This window comes from Felis catus, chromosome X (genome assembly GCF_018350175.1).
Source record: "Felis catus isolate Fca126 chromosome X, F.catus_Fca126_mat1.0, whole genome shotgun sequence".
NCBI classification, from domain to species: domain Eukaryota; kingdom Metazoa; phylum Chordata; class Mammalia; order Carnivora; family Felidae; genus Felis; species Felis catus.
In genome coordinates this window covers 11,099,463-11,126,440 of record NC_058386.1, presented here as the reverse complement: position 1 = coordinate 11,126,440, position 26,978 = coordinate 11,099,463, and the positions used below count along the sequence as shown (strand labels likewise).

Below are 26,978 nucleotides of genomic sequence, written 5' to 3'. Positions count from 1 at the left end.
CTGACTCCAGCATCATATTGTCTGGGTTTTTAAATTTTTTTAATGTTTATTTTTGAGAGAGAGAGACAGACAGACAGACAGAGCGTGAGTCGGGTAGGGGCAGAGAGAGAGAGAGATACACAGAATCTGAAGGAGGCTCCAGGCTCTGAGCTGTCAGCACAGAGCCCCATGCAGAACCATGAGATCATGACCTGAACTTAACTGACTGAGCCACCCAGGTGCTCCTTGCCTGGGTTTTAATACTGGTTTTATCACATGCTAGCTGTATGTCAGCAAATTATTGGCCTTCTCTGTTTCTTAAGTTTCCTTATCTGGAAATGGCGACAATAACGCTACCTCATAAGGTTTCTGACAGGATGAAACAAGGTCATGTCCACAAAACGCTCCGCTTTGTGCTTGGCTCATGGCGAAGGCTCAATGATGGTTAGGAATATTTTAAGCTTTCAGGGGTAGCATAGACACCAATCGTCTCCCTGTCAAGAACCCTTCTGTGGTTCCATTTGTCCACAGGACCCTAAGTACCTCAGTGTGGTTGAAAGGAAGAACCCCCAAAGGCTGACCCCAGCCCAGCTCTCCAGCCTCCCGTCCTACTACACCCGACCTGGGAATTAACATTGTCAGCTCTTCCTTCCAGGTCTATTCTTCCTCATTCTCGGCCTGCAAAATTCCCTCAACAGCTGTGTTGGGGTTATTTCCCTTGGAAAGCTCTCCCTAATTTTCACCTTCACACTGCAATCTTAAAGAGTTACACATTGTACAAATGTAACATGTGTGTGTATGTGTGTGTGTGTGTATGTTACTAAAAATGTCATACTACATAGGAGTTTACCTGTCCACCTCCCTCACTCAACTGTGATGTTCTTCAAGGTATAACCACGTTGTGTGTGCGTGTGTGTGTGCACACACCCACAACCCAGCACAATTCTCAGCTCACTTGAGAGTCATCTATTGGTGGAGTGGGTAATTCTCTGCTAGGATATATTGTAGATTCCTAAAATTCCCTCTGCCCCCCAAACATATCTCAGTTTGCTTTCTACCTTTTCCAGCTGACATGCTTCTCTGTGACTAATCCTGGCCAATGCAGCTTGAGTAGAAGTGTTGTGTCACATCCAGTCCCAGGAAATTAAGAGCAGGTTACCTGTGTCATCCTTTCTCACTCTTAGGTCCACACAGCTAGAGGCAAAGGTTGCCAAGATGTCAGAGTTGCAAAATAAAAGTCACTAGTCCCTGAGTCCGCACTTGGAAGAAACACAGGCAAAGGAAGCCCCCGACCCACGTGAATTTGTGCCCTAAGTGAGGTATCTGCCTTTACTGTATCAATGAACTGAAATTTGGAGGTCTGTTTTTGTGGCAGAGCTTTGCCTGTCTTAACTAATAAACCCAGTATGGGAAACATAATTAGAAAATTTCATCCCCATGATGTTCGCTTAATTGCAAATGCTCTTGGGAAGAGGAGTAATATATGAAACTAATTCACCCTGGTAACCATAGATCTGCCTCCCTCCCAGAGAAATCCAAGAAACAGATGTGTTAGATTTTTAGGGTGCTAAAAAGGGGGTTTCTAAAGGGAGTGGATTGGAAAGAGGGCATGGGAAATGATAGCTTGGGGTTTCCAGACACCAGAGACAGTCATCATCTACTTGAATGGTTAAAAATTACACCAAAGGAAAATAAGTTATAAGCCAAAAAGAATTAGTATGCACCACCCAGTTCACTCAGATATATGGTGTTGCTTCCTTCTATTTTATTTTATGCTAGATAAAGCTAGGCAGTTGTATAAATAGAAATGACTGGAGCCTTTACGTCTAATAGCAGAACTCATTTTTATTTCTTTTTGGCCTCTTGATAAAGCTAAAGGATAAAGTCTTTTTTGGAAACCTTTTATTTTGGATCTGTTAGGCTGTTCTACTGTAAAATGTCATCAATATTCTTTAAGGTATCAAAACTAATTTTAGCAAAAAGCCCCGGGAATTGACTGTTGCTGGTCTCATAATGGATACCAATTTTTTAAACTGAAAACAACTAAGAGCTCCTAAAAAAAAACCCCATAAACCAAGCAGACTTTTCTCCTCAAACAATGGGCTTCATGCTTTTAGCACTTCCCACAGTTGTGCCTCTGCTTCTAAGCTACGAGGGCTATATCTGAACCCTGGCAATGGTATCATCTTTTTCATCTAGGACTTCTCACATTTCCCAATTCATTTGATCTGGCCAGAGGAGAGTGTAACCCCAAAACCAAATCAAGATTCAAATTTTGATTCCAACAAGCCATATTGACATACATGTATATACATGTGCATTTGTCAGCTGTGTTCATCTTCTACATCTTTCTATTCTAGGCATACTCTTTTCCCAACATGGTTGTGAGGTAAAGAATTTGGCATGGCCCAAAATGAAGGTCTGCCCTTAGTCCTCTTTCTGGGAGGTAATCTCTGGGCTCTTGTAATGCCTAATAGGAGTGTCATTGTTTGCCTGGGTGCCTTGACTATTCATACTGAATAGTCTAACAAGTGATAGAGCGTGGAGGCTGGCCATACCCATACAGTCTTGAGGTGGGAGCTGGCCATGCCAGAAAGATTGACATTGTGACATAGGGTGTGGGCTTTGGGTCATATGGTATCAGTTGACCTAGAGACTGAGATCAACCATGTGGGCAATCAATTGCCCAATCATGCTTACATATTGAAGTCTCAATAAAAACTTCAAAGTTTGAGGTTTGAGCTGGCTTCCCTAGTTGGCAGTACTCCACGTGTATTTTCACATATTGATACCTGGAAACTAACATATCTTGACTCCACAGGGAAAGGACAATGGAAGTTTTGTGTTTGGAAGCTTCCCGGCCTCTGCTCTATGCACCTCTTCCATCGACTGGTTTTAATCTGTATCCTTTCCCTATAATAAACCATAGCCATGAGTATGATAGCTTTCAGTGAGTTCTGTGAGTTGTGGTGAATTATTGAAACTGAGGGTACTTTGGGGAACCCCCTGAAACTTACAGTTGGTGTCAGCAGTATTGGAGACTGCCCTCCAACTTCCTATTTTGGCCTAAACTCTTCACAATGATGTGATGTAATTAGCAAAGGATTTGGGGGCAGAAAATCCAGCTTTAAGGGCAGGTTCCATGACTTACCAGAGTGTGAATTTGGACAATTTATTTGTTCTCTTTGTGCCTCAGTGTCCTCATCTGTGAAATAGAAATAATAGCATCTATGTACAAGAGGTCTACTGCAAAATTAAATAGGATAATGTATATAAAACGTTCAAAAATTGTAAAGTTTTATATGCATGTTAATTATACAAATGTGTCCTTGTTGTCTTTGAAATTCTCCCATGTGAAATCTTGCTCCCTGGAATTTGCCACTCTGTCAAAATTATTTTTTTTCCTAAACCAACTGTTTTCAAATTATGAGTGTTACTGTCAATATCTGTCATCTTATATCTTATTTCAAACTTATAATGCACTTAGAATGAAAGAACACTAATCATTTACTGTAGTCATAGGACATAAACCCTTATATGTGATGAGACAAACAATCCGGTAAAATTAGATGATCAGATTAGAGGCATTAGAGGGAACCACACAACCATCAATAACAGCACCTTAAACTTGTACAGTTATCTCTAGATTGAAAGTCTTGATAAACATACCGTTTGGCCTGTCCCAATACTTTTTGAAATTGTCAGAATTGTTAATATAACCTCATTTTATAGCAACTTGAACCTAAAAAGAGCTATATGGCTGAAAGCTTCGTTTTTCATTCATTAAACAAATAATTCTTGGGCAATAACTCTGTTGTGCAATGCACTGTTCTGGGTGTACTGTTCTACATTGATAAACAAAATCTTTGCTCTCATTAAGCTGATATTTTAGGGATTCTGGTTTCATAAGTTTGCCATACAGCTAAATATCATAGAGGTGATGGAGACAGGACTTGAGTGTGGCTTTTCTGAAAACTGGTTTTGTGCATTGTCTTTTTTATCATTCTACTTCACTGTATGGCTAATATAGAGTTGATTTTCCACTGGCTGGCAGACCATACCTTCCATTTGTACTTTAACTTACACAATGAAAGAATGTCTGTGGTTTTTGACAAGAAACAAAGAAGTTAAAAAAATCAATATCTTCATAAATCCCATCAGACTGTAAATGAAAAAAATATATAGCTTTTGAACCTAACGGAAATAACTATTTGTTTATAGTTCCAAATTAGTAGAAATGTATACAACCTTCCAGAGTTAGAAAGTTGGTCAGAAAAAGAGAAAGAAAAATAGATATGGAGTCATTGCTCATTTGGAACTAAGTTATGAATTTGGGAATTTGTGATAATAAATCGTTCATTCATTCATTCATCGCATGGTCTCATATGAGGCTTAATGGAGACATAAAATTAAGAAAATTATGGACTCAGGGAGCCTGAGTGGCTCAGTTGGTTAAGCGTCCAACTTCAGCTCAGGTCATGATCTCACGGTTCATGAGTTGGAGCCCCGTGTCAGGCCCTCTGCTGTCAGCACAGAGCCCTCTTCAGATCCTCTGTCTCCCTCTCTCTCTGCCCCTCCCCCACTTGTTCATGTTCTCTCTCTGTTTGTCTCTCTTTCTCTCTCTCAAAAATAAACAAACATTTAAAAAAAGAAAATTATGGACTCTGACATTAATAACATTATAGTCTGGCGAAAGATGTAGTTTTCCCCTGTATCTCTCTCTGAAAGAATTTTTTTTTGTTTTTATTTAAACTCCAGTTAGTTAACATATAGTGTGATATTAGTTTCTGGTGCACAATATAGTGATTCAACACTTCCGTACATCACTTGGTGCTCATTACAACAAGTTCACTCCTTAATCCCCATCACCTATTTAACCCATCCCCCACCCACTTCCCTTCTAGTAACCATCAGTTTGTTCTCAGTAATTAAGAGCCTGTTTATTGGTTTGCCTCTCCCTGTCTCTTTTTCCCCCCTTTGCTTGTTTGTTTTGTTTCTTAAATTCCACATATGAGTTAAATCATGTGGCATTTGTTTCTCTGACTTATTTCACTTAACATAATACTTTCTGGCTCCAACCAGGTCATTGCAAATGGCAAGATTTCATTCTTTTTGATGGCTGAGTAATATTCCATTCTGTATATACACCACATCTTCTTTATCCATTCATCAGTCGATGGACACTTGGGCTGTTTCCAGCCATTGTAGATAATGCTGCTATAAACATCAGGGTGCATGTAATACTTTGAATTAGTATTTTTGTATTCTTTGCATAAATACCTAGTAGGGCAATTGCTGGATCATACGGTAGTTCTATGTTTAATTTTTTGAGGAAACTCCGTATTGTTTTCCAGAGAGGCTGCCCCAGTTTGCATTCCCAGCAACAGTGCAAGAGTGTTCCCCTTTCTCCACATCCTCGCCAACACCTGTGGTTTCTTGTGTTGTTGACTTTAGCCATTCTAACAGGTGTGAGGTGATATCTCATTGTAGTTTTAATTTGTATTTCCCTGAGGATAAAGGATGCTGAGCCTCTCTTTTCTCTGAAAGTAATTTGACAGCTCCTACCAAAGTCACATATAGTGGTGTAAATTAAGTAGTAATTTACCCGCTCAACAGTTATCTGTGGAACATCTGTTATGTGCCAAGAGTGGTGGGAATGAGGAGCAGCCTCTACCTTCTTGAGTAATGCAATGATATTGGTAAGACAGAAAAGCCCCTCTGAAGAGAAGGAGAGTAGAGGAGGGAAGCAGGGGTTGGAGGTTGAAAACAGGTTAGTGTGGACACATGGGTGTGGGGAGACAACAGTAAGTGTGAGAACATAGAAGCATTGGTGCACCCAAGACAGCTCAGAAAGGCTGAGCAGAGTGGGAAAAGTGGAAAGGTGAGGCACAACAGGCAGGCTGCAGCTAGATCATCGAAGGCTTCATGAGCCAAGTTTAGGCATAGGGCCTTGGTTATGAAGGATTTAGAAAGCTTCAAAGGGTTTAAACAATGCTGATATGACCACATTTTTGTGTATGTCACTGGAGAATGGAGAATGTGCTAGAGGGAAGCCAAACTTCAGGGAGGGGACCAGTTAGGAAGCCATCACAGTAGTCTGTGTCACCAAAAAAATCACGGCTTGAACCAGGTTGGTGGTATATATGGAGTGAAGATAAAGTTGAGAGACGTGTAAGTGGAAAAGTACACAGGACACAAATCAGTTGAACATGGAGCGTAGCTAGCTCACTTGGGTGGATGGTGGCTCATTTCTAGAGATATGAAACTCTGGAAGAGCAATATTTATGTGTATGTGTATGTGTGTGTCAGAATTTGATGGCTCAGTTTTGGATTTATGTCTGAGACATCCATGGAGAGATGACATGACTAATGGGAATATGCTAATTTGTAGCTCACATGAGAGGCATAAAAAAAATTCTCAAACCACCCGAAGAAAGGGAAGTATTATATCCATTAAACAAACTAAAGTGGTCGACATTACCTCACCACTTGAATTATTTGTCCCCCACCCTCTTCCTGTTCTGATGAGTAACTCAAGTTGGTAGGCAATAGGAATATTCTCTTGAGTACACATTTTGTTGTTTGCCTTTTGTGAGTGTCAATCTGGACTTAATGCCATCCGCAGGCTCAGCTGATCCCAATTTAGTGTAATCATTGCTTACTTTTTGATGTCCAATTTGTCACAGCATGCCTGAGAGGGACCCTTTTAAGGGTCATCATCTCCACACATTTAAAAAATATATCCTCAATAAGATATTCTGGGTTCATTTTCAGTCCTCTTGGCCCAAAGAGATGGACACCTGGGTACCAGAGAGAGTACATTGTATTATTTTACAAGGAAACTCAAAGCAGAGCAACATGACACAGGAGCTTCAAACCACTGACATAAGGCAGAAAAAGTACTTTTTCTCCAAAGTTCAAGTATTCAGGTATCTTTTTTCCCTTTCCCTGGTATGAGAATTCATTAATCCATTTTATTTATCCCTTCCAGGAACTTCTGGCGTACCCTGCCACATTTTACAACTACAGACAATGCTTTTGATTTATACTGTTGCTCTCAATGTAGAAGTCTTTATTTTCTCTTCTTTCTCTTTTGCTCAGGCATCATGGAGTTGGCACCAAGTATGAAAGTCTAGATCAGGGGTCAGCAACCTACAGCCCATCAGCCAAATCTGGCTCATTGCCTGATTTTTTAAATAAAACTTTATCGAACTGCAGCCAAGCACATTTGTTTACGTGTGGTCTATGGCTGCTCTTGTACCGAAAGGGCAGAGTTGAATAGTTGTGATGAGACTACCTGGCCCAAAAAACCTGAACTGTTCATTATCTGGCCCTTAAAAAAAAAAAAAGTTTGCTGTCCCTTAGTCTGAATGATCTCCCTTGTCTATACCTGTCATCACCAGTTGTCCAAAAAAAAAACCCAAAATCCGAATATCCTTCTAAGAGAACACCAAAGAATACGGAGACACAGGCTACCCAGTAATTCAGCTAGATTCCCATAAATCTGCCAGCAGTAGCATGGAATTGGTCAATACAGATAATTATAAACCTTTAAGGTTTTTACTAAAGCTCTCTAACTTTTCATTGTTATGGGTCATAGTGTCATAATTTAGTATTTTTCTTGAGGACCTTAATATTGAACTACAACTTTTTAAAGGCCTTTGTGTTTATATACATTGAGCAGATTGATTCTGTCAAGAGTCCCAGTTTTTCACTTGCATTTCCCTTTTTTTTTTCAACGTTTATTTATTTTTGGGACAGAGAGACAGAGCATGAACGGGGGAGGGGCAGAGAGAGAGGGAGACACAGAATCGGAAACAGGCTCCAGGCTCTGAGCCATCAGCCCAGAGCCCGACGCGGGGCTCGAACTCCCGGACCGCGAGATCGTGACCTGGCTGAAGTCGGATGCTTAACCGACTGCGCCACCCAGGCGCCCCTGCATTTCCCTTTTTGTGTCCATACCCTTTACCACTGACTTTGCAATTTCTGTCACCGAAGGAGTGGAAGGTATTTTTCCATCTTTTGTGTCTGACTTGGTCTCGTGACATGCTTTAGCCACTAGAATGTGGTGAAGGTAATAGTGTGCCAGTTTTGATCCTAATTCTCTGGAAGCCTTGTATGTTTCTGCTCTCTTCCGTGCATCTCTGCCATAAAACATACCCGGGAGAATGAAAGATACATTAAGCAAATATGAGTCTCCCCATTTACCTAGCCACAGCTAGCCAAAATCAACCAACAGTGAGCAATATCCAGTGAGTGAGCCTAGCCAAGAATGGGAGATCCACTTTTACCAACCACTACAGATGTATAAACAATAGACACTTAATGTTTTATGCTACTGACTTTTTTGTTCATTGTGTAGCATTATTATGGCAATAGATAACTGATACAGAGTATATCGAAATTATTTATCTCAGTGTCGTACCACCTTTTCAAAAACCAACTAAAAGTGGTAGAAAATACAACCAAATTGATATTGAGAAATTTGAGACACATATAAAACTTAATCCCAAGAGTTCAGGTAGAATACTTTCTATGGATTGTCTAAATTTTACAAGAGCGAACTCAGAAAACGCGAGCTCATTTGGATTATGGCACATTTCCTCTGTAATTCTGTAATCACATTACATTTAAATATCCCCAAATCCCTGTACAATCAATTCCCCCAACATCTTTGGACATATTCCAAAAGTTTTAATCCACACATAAAACAAATATGAGAATTTAGCAAATTGTCGCTATAGAATATTTTGATGCAATTATTCAACATTTTGCAGGGATTTTAGCCCCTCTAATGTTTAATTCAGTGTATAATTACTATGGACAAGAAATAATCAGTCACTTTCTTCTAGAGAACTTGCTGAATAGGGCATAATAAGATCTCCAAATGGGAGATATAACTTTGCCCAAATCTAAACAGGACTGTTGCATGTTGAGAGTCCTACTTAGATCTAGAAGAAGCCAGAAGCAAGTAATTTATTTTTAATAGTTTGGTAGTCTATGTGTTTCAGAATTTAGGATCTGCAGTAATTTTTTAATGTTTATTTATTTTTGAGAGATAGAGACAGAGTGTGAGTGGGGGAGGGGCAGAGAGCAAGGGAGACACAGAATCTGAAGCAGGCTCCAGGCTCCGAGCTGTCAGCACAGAGCCCGATGCCTGGTTGGAACTCATGAACTATGAGATCATGACCTGAGTCAGACGCTCAACTGACTGAGCTACCCAGGCACCCGTAGGATCGGCAATAATTTAACTGTTGAATGCCTACTTGCTTGGGATATGGTAAGAGATTTTCATACTACATGATTAATTAGCATATGGATTTAGGTAAGGGCAATACCAATACCCGAGAGCCATGTGGCTTCACTCACGCGTATCCTGAGGTATTACAACTGTTAATCACCACTGCTCTGCTGGAGGTTGGGATGAAGGTTCTATCTTCAGTCTATCTTGCAGAAGGGCTTCATCCCACTTCCCTTTGGGGGATCCAGTATCCTCAAAAAATTCTTATTTGAGCTGTATTTCCTATTTGCCTTCCCCTCTCCCAGGATCTTTCTTAATTTGTCTAAGGAAGCTAGAGAACTTTTCTTTCCAAGTATTTTTAAATCAAATTTCACTTAGCCAAAGTTCTCTTGGAGAACTTCCCCAATTTTGAATCACCTCTCATTGAAAAGGTAGAGGTAGAGGCAAACCATAAGAGACTTTTTTTTTAATTTTTAATGTTTATTTTTATTTTTGAGAGAGAGAGAGAGAGAGAGAGAGAACGCACAGGCAGGGGAGGGGCAGAGAGAGAGGAAGACACAGAATCTGAAGCAGGCTCCAGACTCTGAGCTGCCAACATAGAGCCCAACATGGGGCTCGAATTCACAAGCCATGAGATCATGACCTGAGTCAAAGTCAGATGCTTAACTGACCGAGCCACCCAGGTGCCCCAAGAGACTCTTAAATACAGAGAACAAACTGAGGGTTGCTGGAGGGGACATGGGTGGAGGGCTGCACCAAATGGGTGATGGGCATTAAGGAGGGCACTCATTGGGATGAGCACATATGTGATGAATCACTGGGTTCTACTCCTGAAACTTTTCCTACACTGTATGTTAGCTAACTTTAACTTAAACAAATAAATTGTGTACCCTAAAAAATGGGAAAAGAAAGAAAAGGTGGGGGTAGAGACAGAAGCCCTTACCCACAGGCTCTGCCCCCACACCCATTCACCTCTTACAGTTTCAAGTCACAATTCTAAATGTTCCAGACAGGAAAAAGGACTTGATCTTATCCCAAGATTTGAGATCTGGGCTTTGTGCCAGTGTCTTGTTCTTTATCTCAGTTGGTTCTGTCCCAAGAAGGTCATCTTTTCTTAAACAAAATTTTCTGCAAGTATCAGTTGCTAAATATTTTGGTTGCATTGTCTTGAGACAATTTCAAATCAGTAAGTATGCTTAGGGACCATGTCTCATCGTGGACACAATTATGAATATAGTTTGCAGCTTCTCAGACATTCTTAGCACTGTATTTCACCAGGTTACATGCACATCTCTTGAATAGAATTTTTACAAAGTAATCATTTTGCTAATTTTTATCATTGACAGTTTTGTCTTAATTAAATCCTTTGATTTCCACATGGAATGTATCTAGCTCACCTAGAAAATTATTTCTGAGACCCAACTTCTGTATGCCATTAAAAAATGTGGGGAAGCTCAAATCACATAGCTTCAAGTTCATAACACTTTTTCAGGAGATGAGTTTCAAAAATCCAGAATACAGAGATGAGTTTCTACACATAAGAAACTCATCCTAGCTTAAAGTAATAACAAGATTTTCAATGTTATTTTTCCCCTTTGAGATGTGCCTCCTTGGGTTAGTGACCATAAGCATATCTCAGCTCCTTTCTTCCCGTCTCACATTTAAACCCAGTTTTTCCTGATAAAAGTTTTTCATCAGCCTGCAGGATGCTTGGTTGAGAGGTACTTCCCTCACGCCAGATGTTACCATTCCTAATGGATCTCTTCTGGGAACAGTATCATGACTTCAGTGTCAGTTCTCCTTAACAGCCAGACACTGAGTACTGATACATGCTACAATTTCCTCATTTCCTCCCAACGCCCTCTGCCTTAGGTAACAGCGAATCTTTCTATATCCGTGGACTTGCCTGTTTTCGATATTTTATATAAATGAATTAATCCAGTTTGTGATCTTTTGTGACTGGATTCTTTCACTGAGCATAATGTTTGCAAGGGTTGTGCAAGTTGTAGCATGTATCAGTCCTGCATTCTTTTGGGTTTTTTTAAATTTTTAAGCAATATTCCATTGTATAGATATACCACATTTGTTTATCCATTATTCAGGTGATGATGGACACTTGGATTATTTCCACTTTTGGCTATTCTGAATAATGCTGCTATGAACATCAGTGTACAAGTTTTTGTGTGGACATATGTGTTCATTTCTCTTGTGTATATGCCTAGAGGAGAATTGCTAAGTCCTATGGTAACTCCACATTCAGCACTTGAAAGAATTGCCTGACTTTTCTCCAAAGTGGCTGGACCATTTTATGTTCTCACCAGCAATGCATGAGGATTCAAATTTCTCTGCATCCTCAGCAACACTTATTATTTTCTGTCTTTTTGATTATAGCCATCCTAGTGGGTTTAAAAGTGCTATCCCATTTTGGTTTTGATTTTGCAATACAATTTTAACGTCTTTGTCAGTTACAACCTGGAATGCAAGCATTGAAGTGGGTGCACAAATCTAATACATAGGACCTCTATAACTTTGTGTGGTCGTTAGCGCAGCTCTGTACTCTTCTGCCTTCCAAATCCTAAGTCACATTGCATTTTCTGAATGTTGGTGGGTAGGTGGGACCAAGTGAGTAGCTCTGGCAGATGAGCTGTGAATGGAAGCATTTAGTTGCTGGTACAAAACCATCCAGAGCCCTTTCCCTCTACCTTGACAACCAACAACTTTCAAGTTTGTGACATCCTTGATCCTTGGGTCATGGGGTAAAGGGACATTTAACAGAACCGACCAATGATGCACATGCCGTATGAGAGTGAGAAACAAACGTGTTAGTAAGAGATGGGGGTTGTTTGTCAGTGCAGCCTAACTGGGCATATCCTGACTGACAAAATGATCTTTATTTGTTTAAGATATTAGAGTTCAACAGATCTGGCAAAGCATTTAGCAGCTCTAAGACTCAGCCTCCTCCTCTATAATATGGGTGTCATAAATTTACCTCACAAAATTGATTGAAGATAAGCAAGACCATGTATTGTTCAGTAATGTGTAGCCCAGTGCATGGTACATAGCAGGTTCTTAGGAAATGATTGTTATCAACAGAAAGGAAATGAATCGAGGTCTATAATATTGGAGTTAACTTTACATAGAAGACGATGGGTTAGACTTTGAACCACCAACTCATAGAAGCATGGAGGCAGGGAGAAGGGTCATAATTTTTCTCTGGGTAGTTAGTTTGAGCCTTGTGGCAAGCCTGCCTAACAAACATTCTTGTTCATGTACGGATGCATGCCATTATTACAGGGTGGGAAGACCTTTTCTGAGTCTTGATTTCTCTTTCCAGAAGAGAAGAAATGGCTATGCTATTCTGACTCATTTCACAAAGCACACAATTTGAAATGTAATTACATTTAAAATATGCTGGAAAGTGATTTCATGAATCCACAATTATCAATCACTCTTCAGAATGACAGGCAAAGGGGAAAATGCTAAAACAAGTTCCCTGGAGAATGTTTAGAACCAATATAAAAAATATTTTTCTTTATGTGCACGCCTTCCTTGAAAATAATGAGGCAGGGACCTGGTTCAGCCTGGCAAAAGACAATCAACGGAACCAGTTAATACCATGCAAAGGGTTCTATATAGGGTGAGGCAAGGAGAAATACATAAACCGGAAGAGTCATTTCCACCCATTGAGTACTAGTGGCAATGAATTTCCCCTTTCTTGGCTTCATTTCTCTTCTCTTCTCAGATGCTTGTCTGTTCCTCCTTGTTCTTTAGCTGACTTGCTCTCCTACTCTGCCTGCACTTTAAATATTGATATGCCACCAGTCAAGTATCAGTCTTACACTTTCCTCATCCTACAAACCCTTTCTCAAAATTCTCATTCTCTGCTATGGTTTTACTTGCCCCCATGGATTGATAACTTCTCCATCTGAGTCCTTGTTTCTGGGTGCATGTTTCTCTCTGCATATTGGAAACCTCTGCCTACGGTATTTAACCTGCCTCGTGCCTTCTATTTGAAGCACTATTCTCTGATCTTCTTCAGCCTAGTTACTTCACATTTACTCTTAAACTTTACTTATTCAAGGTAGTGTTTCTTGAGCCTGAGATCTACCTGAGTGCACTATCCGAAAACCCTTTAGTTTTACCTTAAGCAATTCAGAGCCAGTTGTTGTAAATTACACATTTATAAGATTATCCACTTTTCTCTCTTCCCTACCAGACTTTTTACTCTGTGAAGGCTATCATGGTATCTACTTTGATCTCCATCAGATTCCCAGTTCCTAACCTATGGAAGACACTCAGTAAAAATGTGCCGAATAAATCAATCAATGATACAAGCTGAGCTCTTACGACTCCCCATGTATCCTGTTCCAATTCATACATTCCTGGACATAATGAGTGTGTGCCAAAATCATTCCATTATTTCAACCAGAATCTTGGAGCTATCCTATATACCACCATCTCCCTCACTCATAACATCTAAACCTTAACCAACAGCTACCAGTCCTCTTAAATATTTTGAGAGTCTGTTCCCTCCTCTCTATTTCCCTGCTATTACTGCTTTGCTTAGGCTCTTGTCAGTCTTTCTGTATTCATTATGCTCTAACCCTTCACTATCACTGCAGGATATTCTCTTAAAATGCAAATCTGACCATTTTACCCTGATGCTTAAAACCGTTTATCAGACTCCCTATTGCTTTGAAGATGCACAGATTCTTAGGCCTAATCTACAAAACTTTCCACAGTATGACAAGCTAGTCTCAGCCTTCCTTGCCTTACTGTTTTTCATCCTCCCTTGTTCCCTCTGGTCATCCAGAACCCATGATTCCCAAACCCACCTTCCTGCCTTTGCAGAGATTCTCTGTCTAGAATGTTCTTTTATAGATGTTCATCACTTAACCTAACTCTTCACATTTCAAAACACAGCTTTAAGTTCCCCTCATCTGGGAGATCTTTCCAAGCTCTCTCAGGGTGAAATTTATCATACTCTCCTCTACACTCCCATGGCCCACTGCAAAGGTCTTGGTTGTAATTTCCATAGTCTTCAGTGATTACTGTTTATTGTCCTGACCTCTTCATTGAAATGTGAGCTCCTATGAGCAGCGTCTACCTCTTATTCACCTATGAATCCCATGAAGTGCTACCTCTGTATTTACAAACCCTTTCTCTAATTAAAAAAATTGTACCCAAAATATATTTTAAAACTCCCAAACTTAATAAAAAGTAAATATCTCAATATAAAATAGGCAAAAGATTGAACAGATACTTCATGAAAGAAAACACTTCACACAGATGACAAATAAGCAATAAAAATGTGCTCAATATCATTTGTCATTGGGAAAATGAAAATTAAAACCACGGTGAGATACTACTACACTCATTCAGTGTCCCAAATATCAAAGACTGAGCATGTCAAGTGTTTGCAAGGATATGGAGAAACAGGAATTTTCATACCCTGCTGCTGGGAATGTAAAATGCTACAGCCACTTTGGAGAACAGTTTGTGACAATTTCTTAAAAAGTTAAACACCTACCCTATGATTTGACCATTCTGCTCCTAGGAATTTATCCAATAAAAAAGAAAGTATATACCTATACAAAGACTACCATCAAAGCATTATTTGTAATAGCCAAAACCTGGAATCAACCCAAATGCCTATCAACAGGTTAATGTATAAACAACCTATGATATACCCTTATATTGGAATATTACTCAGCAATAAAAAGAATAAACACACAACAGCATGGATGAATCACAATTATGCAGAGCGAAAGAAGTCAATCAAAAAAAAAGGGGAAGGAAAAAAAAAAAAGGTTAGAGTGGAAGAGAGCCAAAGTATAAGAGACTCTTAAAAACTAAGAACAAACTGAGGGTTGATGAGGGGTGGGAGGGAGGTGAGGGTGGGTGATGGGTATTGAGGAGGGCACCTTTTGGGATGAGCACTGGGTGTTGTATGGAAACCAATTTGACAATAAACTTCATATATTGAAAAAAAAAGTACATATTGGGGCACCTGAGTGGCTCAGTTGGTTGAGCGGCCGACTTCAGCTCAGGTCATGATGTCGCAGTTGGTGAGTTCGAGCCCTGCATTGGGCTGTGTGCTTGCTGATAGCTCAGAGCCTGGAACCTGCTTCAGGTTCTGTCTCCATCTCTCTCTCTCTCTGCCCCTTCCCTGCTCACATGCGCTCTCTCTCTCTCTCTTTCTCTCTCTCTCTCTCTCTCTCTCTCTCTCTCTCTCTCTCTCTCTCCCTCCCCCTCTCTCAAGTATAAATAAACCTTAAAAAAGTACATACTATTGGACTCTATTGATATAAAATTCTATAAAATGCCAACTAATCTATAGTGACAGAAAGCAAAGCAGTTATTTCCTGGGAATGGGGGATGTGATGGGAAGGGCAGGAAGAGGGATTACCAAGGGCCACAGGGAAACAGTAGTGACGAGTATGTTGATGGTGGTAATGGTTTAATTCATTTTACAGACTCACTAAACCTACCTCACTTTGCACACAAGACACCCATTTGTCTGCCCACCTAGGCAAATGAACTTTGGGCCAGCTTCTCCTACCTCCCTCTCTTTACCTCCACCACATTCTCCTCTCCATCCTGCTAGAGGGAAATTTGGATTTCCTTTTTGATTGCTCTCATTATCTTCTCTGCAATGTCTTGTGCATGACTAGCACCCTACATCGCGCTATACAAGTGTTTCTCAGCAATGTGTGCATAGACTTCGGGATGTCATATTGCCTGGGATGGAATGGTTATGCTCTCCCAGCTGATTAAAATGGACTAACTCTAGGTCAAGAGGCTGGTTTTAATCCCAGGTGTAGAAACACACTGTTTTACAACCAAAGGATAATTGAGTCCGTAAATGAGAGAATGTTCATGATGTGGCTGCAGTTGATACTGGACCAAGTTCCTCAAGAAAGTCAATTTTTCTGTCATCAGCAGGACAAACAAGACAGGGGAGACTAGAGAGAAAGGATGAAGTGTAGAGCAGAAACAATTCTAAGAAGAGATTATTTATGAAGCAAACTTTTAGAACTGTAACTCACTCATATTTATAGAAAGAAGATGAAATGTGAGAACACAGAAACTGAGAGATTATTTTCCTTAAAATAAACATCAATCATGTTTACAACCAAGTGAAAAAGGAGCAAATGAACAGCAACTAAAGGCAGCACTGGAACTAGACAGCCTTCTTTAGGAAACACAGGCAGCCACTGCTTGGCTCGGAGAGGAGAAAAACTCACACCACTGTTGACCTCCCCTCCAGTAGCTCCGGCCAGGCCATTTCTGAGCAGCTCCTTTCAAGATGAAAAACTACAATCTTCAACCTTTCTGATGAAGCAGTAGCTTCCTCCCCAAACTCTGATGGCAATTTTTTCTTCTCTGCATTTCCCCAGCCTCAACTTGACTTTATTTTTGTAACTGGTAGCAAGCCAAGGGTGAGAAATGATCTCTTCTCACCTAACTATCTGGGAAGAAAGCCCACTTTATCATTAATTACATTATCCAACAGCCTCTTGCTACTCGAAATGTGGTCCTTGGATCAGCAGCATTGGCACCATCTGAGAGTTCTTTTGAAATGCAGAATCTTGGGCCCTTTCCAGAATTCCTGACTCAGAATCTGTATTTTAACAAGATGCTCAAGTGGTTTGTGGACACATTCAATTTGAGAAGTGCTTGTCTAAGCCTCGGAACATCCTGTATAAGGTGAGGGTTATCACTCTCATTACTCATTTGAGAAAATGAGAACAGGGAAGCAAAATTACTTGACAAGGATCAATAACTAAAAAGTGCCAGAGTTGAGATTTTAAGGTAGTTCCCCTAATTCTAAATGCAAGCGCCTTTTCCTTCCACCATGCTTTTCTCCATATGAATTTTTTTCAAATGAATTCTGTAAGTTCTGTTAATAACCACCCCACTCTCAACCTCATTTGTTGAATGATTGCTAATGCCCAAACTCCTACTCTCAGACATGCATGCTTTAAATTAAACATTTCCCATCCCTTGAAATATTTTAAACACCTATATCTATGGGGAGAGTGACTTCATAAATGCCTTAAACCTTAGTGTTAAGGAGTTTGATCAGCCTTTATCCATTGATGGGAAGAGCAAAGCACTTGAGGTCCATATTGCACCTTGAAGAGAAGGAAGGGGGAAAAGAACTGATGGAGAAAGAGGAAGGGAAGATAAAGGCAAAGTGTCTTGGATTTATTGTTCAGCATAGATCGGCCCTTCCAAGGACCTTGACACTGTCCTTGAAGTTTGCTGTCACTGCTGGCTTCAGCTTGTTCCACTGCTTCTGTCATGGGCTTCTGGATACTCTGAATTGGGGCTGTGTCCTTTCATTATGGTATTTCTAGAGAGGTGAGCACAGAAACCCCTGCAGATGTTTACCACTGCTACGCAGACTCAGAGAGGAAATGTGGAACAGCTGTGTCTACCAGTGTGTAAGGCAGCAGCAGCATAAAAAAAATACTCTAAGACTCTAACAAATATTCCCACAATAGTCTTGAAAGTATGTGTTATTTAGTAAATGCCACTCATGAAGAATGGAACCTAGCTTTTTTATTTATTTATTTTTTAAATTTACATCCAAGTTAGTTAGCATATAGCGCAACAATGATTTCAGGAGTAGATTCCTTAATGCCCCTTATCCATTTAGCCCTTCCTCTGTCCCACAGCCCCTCCCGTAACCCTCTGTTTGTTCTCCATATTTGAGAGTCTCTTATGTTTTGTCCCCCTCCCTGTTTTTATATTATTCTTGCTTCCCTTCCCTTATGTTCATCTGTTTTGTCTCTTAAAGTCCTCATATGAGCGGAGTCATATGATATTTGTCTTTCTCTGACTGACAAATTTCCCTCTAGTTCCATCCACGTAGTTGCAAATGGCAAGATTTCATTCTTTCTGAATGCTGAGTAATATTCCATTTATGTATATGTACCACATCTTCTTTATCCATTCATCCATTGATGGACATTTGGGCTCTTTCCATACTTTGGCTATTGTTGATAGTGCTGCTATAAACATTGGGGTGCATGTGCCCCTGAAACCTGGCTTTTAAGCTTAGGCCTATTTGAGGCAAGAGTGTTTTTTATCATTACACATGGCTATGGCATGCATAAATTAACCTTCTACTCAACCTTCAATCTTTGGCTTAAATCACCCCTTCACTAGGCAGTTCTCTCTCAGTGACCTTGGTGATATCTTCCTTTTTTTAATATTTATTTATTGAATTTAGAGTGAGCATGCATGAGTGGGGGAGGGGCAGAGAGAGAAAGAGAGAGGGTGGGGAGAGAATCTCAAGGAGGCTGCTCATTGTCAGCACAGAGCCCAACATGTGGTGATGATATTTTCTTTCTGCAGCCCTGATTTGGCACTTTTTATATGATAGCTAGAACTCTTGTTCATTTCTTATTCACATACCTTCTACTCCAAGCTGCAATTATGTTTGCACCTGTGTCCCATCTCCCATCCAAAACCTTGAGCTCTTAAATGTTCTTTGGGTCACCAGGCCAACATCATAGCAGGAATTCGATGGTATCATCAGTTGGCCTATAAATCAAGTTAGGCACAAGGTCCACCCTCTGGAAACCTCTGGAAGTCAAGCATTTGTTATTGGTTGAACCACTCCATGTTGTTTACACATAGCCTCCAATAGCTAACAGCCCCGTCCCTGCAGGAATGGCTTACCCTTGGAAAATTTGTACCCATTTACGAGTAGCTCTTGCACTGGCTTTGCACTGCTTTTATTTCCCATCACTCTCTTCCAAGAGAAGAATGTGGCTTGGGTTACCTTTACAGTTAGCTACTCCTCCCTCTCTGGTATTCTTTACACTTTGGATTCTAGGAGAATAAAGGAAGAAAATAAAACTTCTGGTGACTCTCTTCCTGTCTTGCGTACTTGCCCTTGCTCATTCTCTCTTTAACATTTGAGACATTGTGCTAAGAATTTTACATATATCATCTGGGTCCTTCCTATACAAGAAACCCTATGAAATATGCACTGTTCTTATTCCTATTTTGTTCAGGAGTGTCCTCAAGTACAGAGAGGTTAAGTAAGTTGTCCAGAATCACACAGCTAGGAAATGGGAGAAGCAGAATGTGAGTGTAGACTGGGTGCTGCTCTCAATCACTTAGCAACTATTATCAGTGGGAAACACAAGTGAAATGTGACAAATGCAGGGGTGTAGACCAATATGCTTGTGAGTACCATGTGCAATACCAAGGAAACTAGAATCTCTGGTCTTTCCTTGTAACCACTTCTTGATGGGGCTTCATCTTCTCCCCTTCTGTTATAGGTGCTCAGAGAATATGGATGGATCATTATTAGTTTGAACTAAGCTATGAAACATATAATGTCCTAGTCAGTGTTGATGTTATTATTATTTTTTTATAAATCATTTATTAGGGAAAGAATGTAGCTGCCACTGATATCTTGTAAAACTCAATATAAATGATTTTTTAATAATTCACATGTTGGATTATTCATATACACTTGACCTTCTCCAGTAGCAGAAATCTTTGAGAGTTGATGGTTTGCAGGTATTTGAAGAAGCCATTATGCAAATGAAAATATCCTATCCACTAAGATATTTTTTGTGGGCATTATGGCAGACACAAAAAAAGTACAATGTATTCTCTCAAAGGTTCACTATGTTTTTTGAGAAAATAAACCTGACACATGTTTCTCATTAAATAACAATGACATTTTTAAATGGCTCTTTGAGAGGATGATGATAATCACATGCTAATGCATGACTATACCAACAGCAATTCAAAGAAGAGATATATCTCAGGCCGAAATGAGTGATCTAGAGAGGTTTGGTGGAACAGATGGGTTTTAAGCTAAAGTTTGAAAGGTCAGTAGAATTAAAGAAAGTAGCAATGAAAGAAAGAGCAGACAGGGTTGAACAGAACAGCGTAGGAGACTAAACAATCTGTAATAGAGAATGTGCTTATGCAAAAACAAAATGGCGTCATTAGTTTGGACTGTGGGCTTGAGTGAAGAGAGAATATCTGTGATTCAGTTCGAATTCTGTGACTCTCAGCCCAGGAATCTTTGCCTAGTTTCTCTGGTACAAAGTTCAACACTACGGAGGAAGCAACAACTATCATTGCCTGCTTGGTGGGCTCTCTTGGGTCACAGTGGGACTAGGCTTCAAGACGCAGCAGATGGAGTATCAGCTTTGGACAAACACCTCCTAGTATCATCCAGTCTTGTTCCACTAGGCCCTCTGAAAGACTTTCCACTTATTGCTAAAAAGTGACACTTCTGGGCAGAAATATGCCACACAATGGGTCAAATTTGATTGCTCCTCAGGGATACTACTTGGGGCTGCCCTCTAAAGGGACCAAGAGGAGCCACCACTACCAACTCTGGAAAACAGTATGGAGGTTCCTCAAAAAGTTAAAAATAGGACTAACCCATGATCCAGCAATTGCACTACTAGGTATTTACCCACAGGGTACAAAAACACTAATTCAAAGGGATACATGCCCCCCAATGTTTATAGCAGCGTTATCAACAATAGCCAAATTATGGATTATAATTATCAACCCATGGATGGATAAAGAAGATGTGGTATATCTACATAATAGAATATTACTCAGCCCTAAAAAAGAATGAAATCCTGCCATTTGCCAGGAGTGGATGGAGCCAGAGAGTATCATGCTAAGCAAAATAAGTCAGTCAGAGAAAGACAAGTACCATATGATTTCACTCATATGTGGAATTTAAGAAAGAAAACAAACAAGCAAAAGGGAGAAAAGAGAGAGAGGCAAACCAAGAAATGTAGAGAACAAACTGATGGTTACTAGAAGAGAGGTAGGTGGGGGGATTGGTGAAATAGATGATGGGGATCAAGGAAGGCACTTGTGATGAGCACCGGGTGATGTATGCAAGTGTTGAATCACCATATTGTACACCTGAAACTAATATTACACTATATATCAACTGGAATTTAAGCAAAAACTTAAAAAACAACGAAGATATGGAGCACTTGGATGAGGGTTTTATATACCTATATCTATGTAGATATAAAGTCATGTTAAACTCTCACAAAATCTCTATGAGGTAAGAATTATGACCTTTATTTTATAGATGACAAAAGGCCCAATAAGTTGCCCAGTGACAATGGGAGATTTGAGATTCCACGTGTCCACCCCACCTTAAGCTGCCAATAACTTTGGCCTATCAAGACAAACAAGAAGTGATTAGAGGTCTCAAAGAGGTCATCTACTTGTCTCTGGGTGTAGCCCGCGCACTCCAGACATCAGAAGTTGGTAGAAAAATCCCACAAACCTAGAACCTGACAGCCTTTCAAGTTGAAGAGAAACCTTAAGGTAACCCCACGAGTAGAAGCTACTGAAGGAGCACCCAGAATAGAGAGCTCAACTATGAACAGCCTTACAAGACCATCTTCAGTCTGCTTAGCAACACGAATTGTAGCTTGTCCAAAGTAAAAAGGAATATACTGTCTTCTTGCTGAGGTATTGCTAGGAAGATTACCCAAGGGGAGACTACCTGGAAAGGGCTAGTTGAGCCTTCTGGCCAAAGAGAAAATAGACTGCCTTCCAATTCCCAGTGCAAGGTGTAGCTTTATAAAAGAGGGTTCCAGGGCACCTGGGTGGCTCAGTTGGTTAAACATCCAACTTTGGCTCAGGTCATGATCCCACAGTTTGTGGGTTCAAGCCCCGCATCGGGCTATCTGCAGTCAGTGCAGAGCCTGCTTGGGATCCTCCGTCTCCCTCTCTCTTTCTATCCCTCTCCCACTTGTGTGTGCTGGTGTGTGTGCTCTGTCTGTCAAAAATAAATAAATGATTTTTTAATGTTTATTTATTTTTGAGAGAGAGAAAAAGACAAAGCACAAGTCGGGGAGGGACAGAGAGAGAGGGAGACACAGAATCCAAAGCAGGCTCCAGGCTCTGTGCTGTCAACAGAGCCACCCAGGTGCCCCTTTAAATAATTTTTAAAAAAGAGGGTTCCAAATATATTGGTGCTTCCTAGGAGCACATTATGTAACTTTCAGCAGCCATACTAAAATGGCCCTTTCCCTAAATGAGTGGTACATGTGTCTAACAAGATGACTATTGCAGAGGGAAAAAAGAAGGAAAGATAGGTCAATTCCAGGCCTGTTTTCATATAAGTCTTTTTTTTTTTTCACCCAAGTAGTAACAGATACTGTGCATATCAAAGGTCTGAGAGGATCTGCATCCCAGTATCTGCTTTTTTTATATGCAAGGGTAACTTTATTAAAACAAAGAAATGAGTATAATTTTAAAGGACATAAAACACTTCCCAAATCTGCCTTCCATCCTTGTGCGGGGGCCTTGCTAATCTTCTCTGTATCGTTCCAATGTTAGGATATGCGCTGTCAAAGCGAGCACCCCATTATCTGTTTATGGATAGCATCTCAAGAAGACCTGAAAGTCACGCATTTATGCTAAGTTTTGCTTTCTGTAATTCTATTTCCAAAACGGAAACCTGATTGGAAAGTATATGCCTGATTTGCACGTATGCCTAAATTATTTGAGTACTCTTTCTGCTTCAGTTTTTTCCCTGATAAAAATAAAAGGATTTGGAGAAATCCATACTTTTAATAAAACAATTTCTATCTGATGATACCATCTGAAGTTTGAGCTTGTGGCTCAATGGGCAGGGAAGATGAGAAATGCTTTTTGCACACATACCTCAAGAAGCAGCACTGTCCTATGCTCTCAAGGCTTAAAAGGACGAGTTGCCATCTTTCTCTTCTTAGTGGAAAAAAAGAACCTCTCACCAGAATTTTTGACATAAAAGGTGCACATATTTGACTGTAATCTGGCACATACCTACTGTCTCAGAAAGGAAGAATGAAAAAAAGGAAACTAATACAGTTCAGATAGAAAATTCGGTCCAATGGTAAGACACCGACAGGTGAAGAAATTCACCTGAGAAGGCTTTAGAAACAAAAACAACAGAGAAGAAAGCATTCTGTTTGGAAATGATTTTTGATTCGCAGAACACTTGCAAAGAGAGTACAGAGAGTCTCCGCATACCCTGTCCTCATCTTCCCCCAGAATTACCACCTTACCATGTGAGAAGGCTTTTGATGTCAAGTTGGCCTGGTGCCTGATAAGTTGATAATAAAGTAAAAGTCTTAGGGAAATGTAACAGTAAGATTACTGATACATAAAAACTGCAAAGTTTTAGCAGTCAAAGAAGAATGTGTACTTTTTGAAGTGAACACTCGAGATATTCTGAAAACTCAACTTTTAGTAACACAGTTTTAACTTGCCTCTTTATATGGTCAATAGTGTGGTCCATGTTTTGTGGAAGAAAAGGAAATCTCTTCACCAGTACCATATTGTAGCAGCACATACAATAAATGTAGTAGGTGTGTTTCTTCTCTTGGATGGTGACATATCTCTTAAAATTTAAATGTCAGCCTGCAAAGATAAATACCTCTTGAAATTTATGGCCATCATCACAAAGTGATTCACCAAAGCACTTGTTTTCAATTATTTTATGAGATCACATTCTTCCATGATAGAAAAAAGAAGGGAGACAATGGAGGAATTGTCTTGAGATGAGAGCTATGAAAAGAGCAAAGAATGGAAGGGTAAATGTCAAGGACAAAAACATCGAGACTGCTTTCTTAGCCCTGCAGTATTCAATGTTTCCCCCTTCCTATCTTTTAACAGGAAACTGCCTTACCTTGGCTGTAATGACTTGGAATTTGTATACCCTATTTCCACAAGGGGATAATGGCTCTCTGTCCAGATATCAAGCTTAGCCTCGTTTTAACTGAGTTCCCTGATACATTTGACACTGAGATCTGGGATATTGACTATTTTGTATTTACCAATGATGGTCATGTCAGTAGGTAATTGTAGGGAAACCTTGGTTGCATCCACTTACTAATTTTCCTAAAGCAGATCCCTGAATTACCTTGTGTATAATGCACATTTTTGCAGGGTCTTTTTGTTTTGGTCTATTAATAAATAGGGGACCAGGTAGAAATTTCTGGAGCATCACAGATTTTTGGAGTATCAAATTTCTGGAATATCAGTACTCCAGAAATTTCTGGAGTATCTGCAGAGTGGAGCAGGCATTACATTTATAGAAGTCCAATGTCTGCCCAAGTCTACCACAGGCACGTGGTAACCAGTCCATCAGCCAAGCAGCACCTCATCCAAGTAGCACCATATTTGACCCCCAGGGAAGACTGTCTTCTCTACCATATTGCTTAGGCTCCTCCGGGGTCACCTTCTTACAAAAAGGGACAGATTCTAGCTGGGCCTCAGGCACAACACCACTGGGCCCATTCACCTCTTTCTCCAAAAATGACTAATTTGTGCAAGTCTAACCCCTTACTCCATAAATGAATGAATGGTCTTTCCAAACACTGTAGAGACACGACAAAAATTTACATATATGCCTTTGGGGTTTTCTTTTTCGAGTAGTAATGGATAAAATCAACTTATATTCTATGGGCTGTGTTCATTAAAATTCAAACCAGCACTACTCTCTCATCCACTCCCACCTCTCGTCAGGGATTCTCCCTTTGATATCTGGCTTTTAACTAATGAAATAAATCAACTAGTATGGCATTTTTGAGGGCTATTTATAAAGCTCAAACATACAAATAAAAACTCACAACTACCAGTTTTGTCAGTGATACATCCTAAAATAGAGCTGTTAGTGGAAGGCTTCAGCTGGCGCCAAAGTAACAGAACAAATAGTCCTAGCGCCAAGACAGTGGGCTTTGCCTTCTAGCCATTTCTCCCTGCTCACATAGGCAGAAAGGACATGAAATCAAATACACTGTTCAGAGTGGCATTCCCTCTGTGCCCCTCTTTATTAGACCCCTTAGGACTAATCAATGCATCTGCATGAGAAAGCGGGGTGTGTTATTGATGGTTTAGCTTCTAGAAGTGTACTGTTAAGGGAATAATAGGATGGACAGAAAATTAATGGATTTATTGACAATAAAAGCAATTACTATAATAATGTTATTATCATAAGCATTTGGTCCTACAGTAAAGCACCCTGTACTCCTGAGCTTTTGCAGTTTGTTTCTGGACAATGTATTATTTTGTCCTCTTTCGTGAAGCTGCCTGTCACTTATTATAGCCATGAAAATGCATACTTATGGTATTTTTCAAAGTATAATATACATGCCTTTCATACATGAACGTTTCTACCTTGGCTACTAACAAGTGTGCAGGTAAGCGTCTATGCGTGTGTGTGTGGGTGTGTGTGTGTGTACCCATTTGTGTCTGAATATGTGCATCTTTCCACTTCCTGAAATTCAGCTTGTTTTCTATTAGCTGAGGTTAGCAAGTAATTGAATTTTGGGGAAACACAACTCTATTGTCATCTTGATGATATTCGTTGAAGGGAATGTTGGCTTTGGTGTGAGTTTTTGTGACTTAGTAGTAACCAATGTTTTATATAATTGTAATATGTAAAATAATCTCCCCACCCAGTGTGGGACTCAAATTCACAACTCCAAGATCAAGAGTCGTAGGCTCTACTGAATGAGCCAGCCAGGTGCCCCTCATTTTATATATTTTTAATTTATATAGAAATATTTCAGTCATACAAAAAATTATTGACATATATTTATAACATCTACATTTGTACATCTCAGCCAATTTTTAAAAATGATATATTATGAAAAGAATTAATGCTTCTTGCTGATACCTCTCTGATAAAAAGTAATGCTCTTTAAAGGTAATCACAGCTTAGGATTTGGAGAATTTCTTTGGAGTTTTATTTTGTATGTATCTTTGAATAGTACTTAGTGTTTTAAACTTCATATAAATGGTATACTGTTTGTCTCCTTATGAAACTTGCTTTCCTTATTCAGTATTAAACTTGGATTTTCATCCATGTAGATACATGCAGCTCTGGGCCAGTGGATCTTTTTTCATTGCTGTATATTATTCTATTGGATAGATAAGTAATAATGGAAAGATTCTCTTTCTTGATGATGAACATTTGGATTCTTCCTAATTTTTCTATCCTAAAATTGCTTCCAATGGTAGTGTTGTATTTCTGTCTGTATGTGTGAGAGTTAATCCTAACACATAGACCTAATGCATAGAATTTCTGGGTAAAAGGACAGACGTAACATTAGGTATTGCCAAGTTAATCTCTAAATTTTTGTGCAAATTTATACTCCTAGCATCAATATATTCTTATTATAAGTAATATGAACCGATTTTAATTTGCATTTCCTTGATTACTAGTGAATATGAGAAAATATTATACATGCACATACATACACTTACAGGCTTGTCTAAGTTCTGTGTGAGTTGGAGGGTAGAGCAGCCTGTGCAAGCACAAGGTGCTGACTGGCCGCTACTGTGGGATAAGCAGGAAACTTGCCCGTGTCCTGGACCCTTCTCTAGTGAGAGGCCAAAACCATCTGCCAAGGAAATGGTGGGGTGGAATAGGAGGGGAGGTGGCATGGCCAGGATAAAGATACATTCTCTCTTTTTTTTTCTTCAAATTTTAATTTAAATTCTAGTTAGTTAACATGTAGTGTAGTATTGGTTTCAGGAGTAGAATTTAGTGATTCATCACTTACATATGACACCCAGTGCTCATCCCAACAAGTGCCCTCCTTAATGTCCATCATCCCATTTAGCCCATCCCCCCACCCACCTCCCCTCCAGCAACCCTCAGTTTGTTCTCTGTCTTTAAGAGTCTCTTATGGTTTGCCTTTACCCCCACCTTTTCAACAAGCGGTGATTCAAAACAATAATC

General features: G+C 39.8%; 1 non-coding gene across 1 annotated transcript; it reads right to left on the bottom strand.

Annotated features, from left to right (window-relative positions):
- Positions 1-22,502: 22,502 nt before the first annotated feature.
- LOC111558794 lies at positions 22,503-22,609 on the bottom strand. Its single transcript, XR_002739934.2, has one exon. It is a non-coding gene; the product is annotated as a U6 spliceosomal RNA (small nuclear RNA).
- Positions 22,610-26,978: the final 4,369 nt, after the last annotated feature.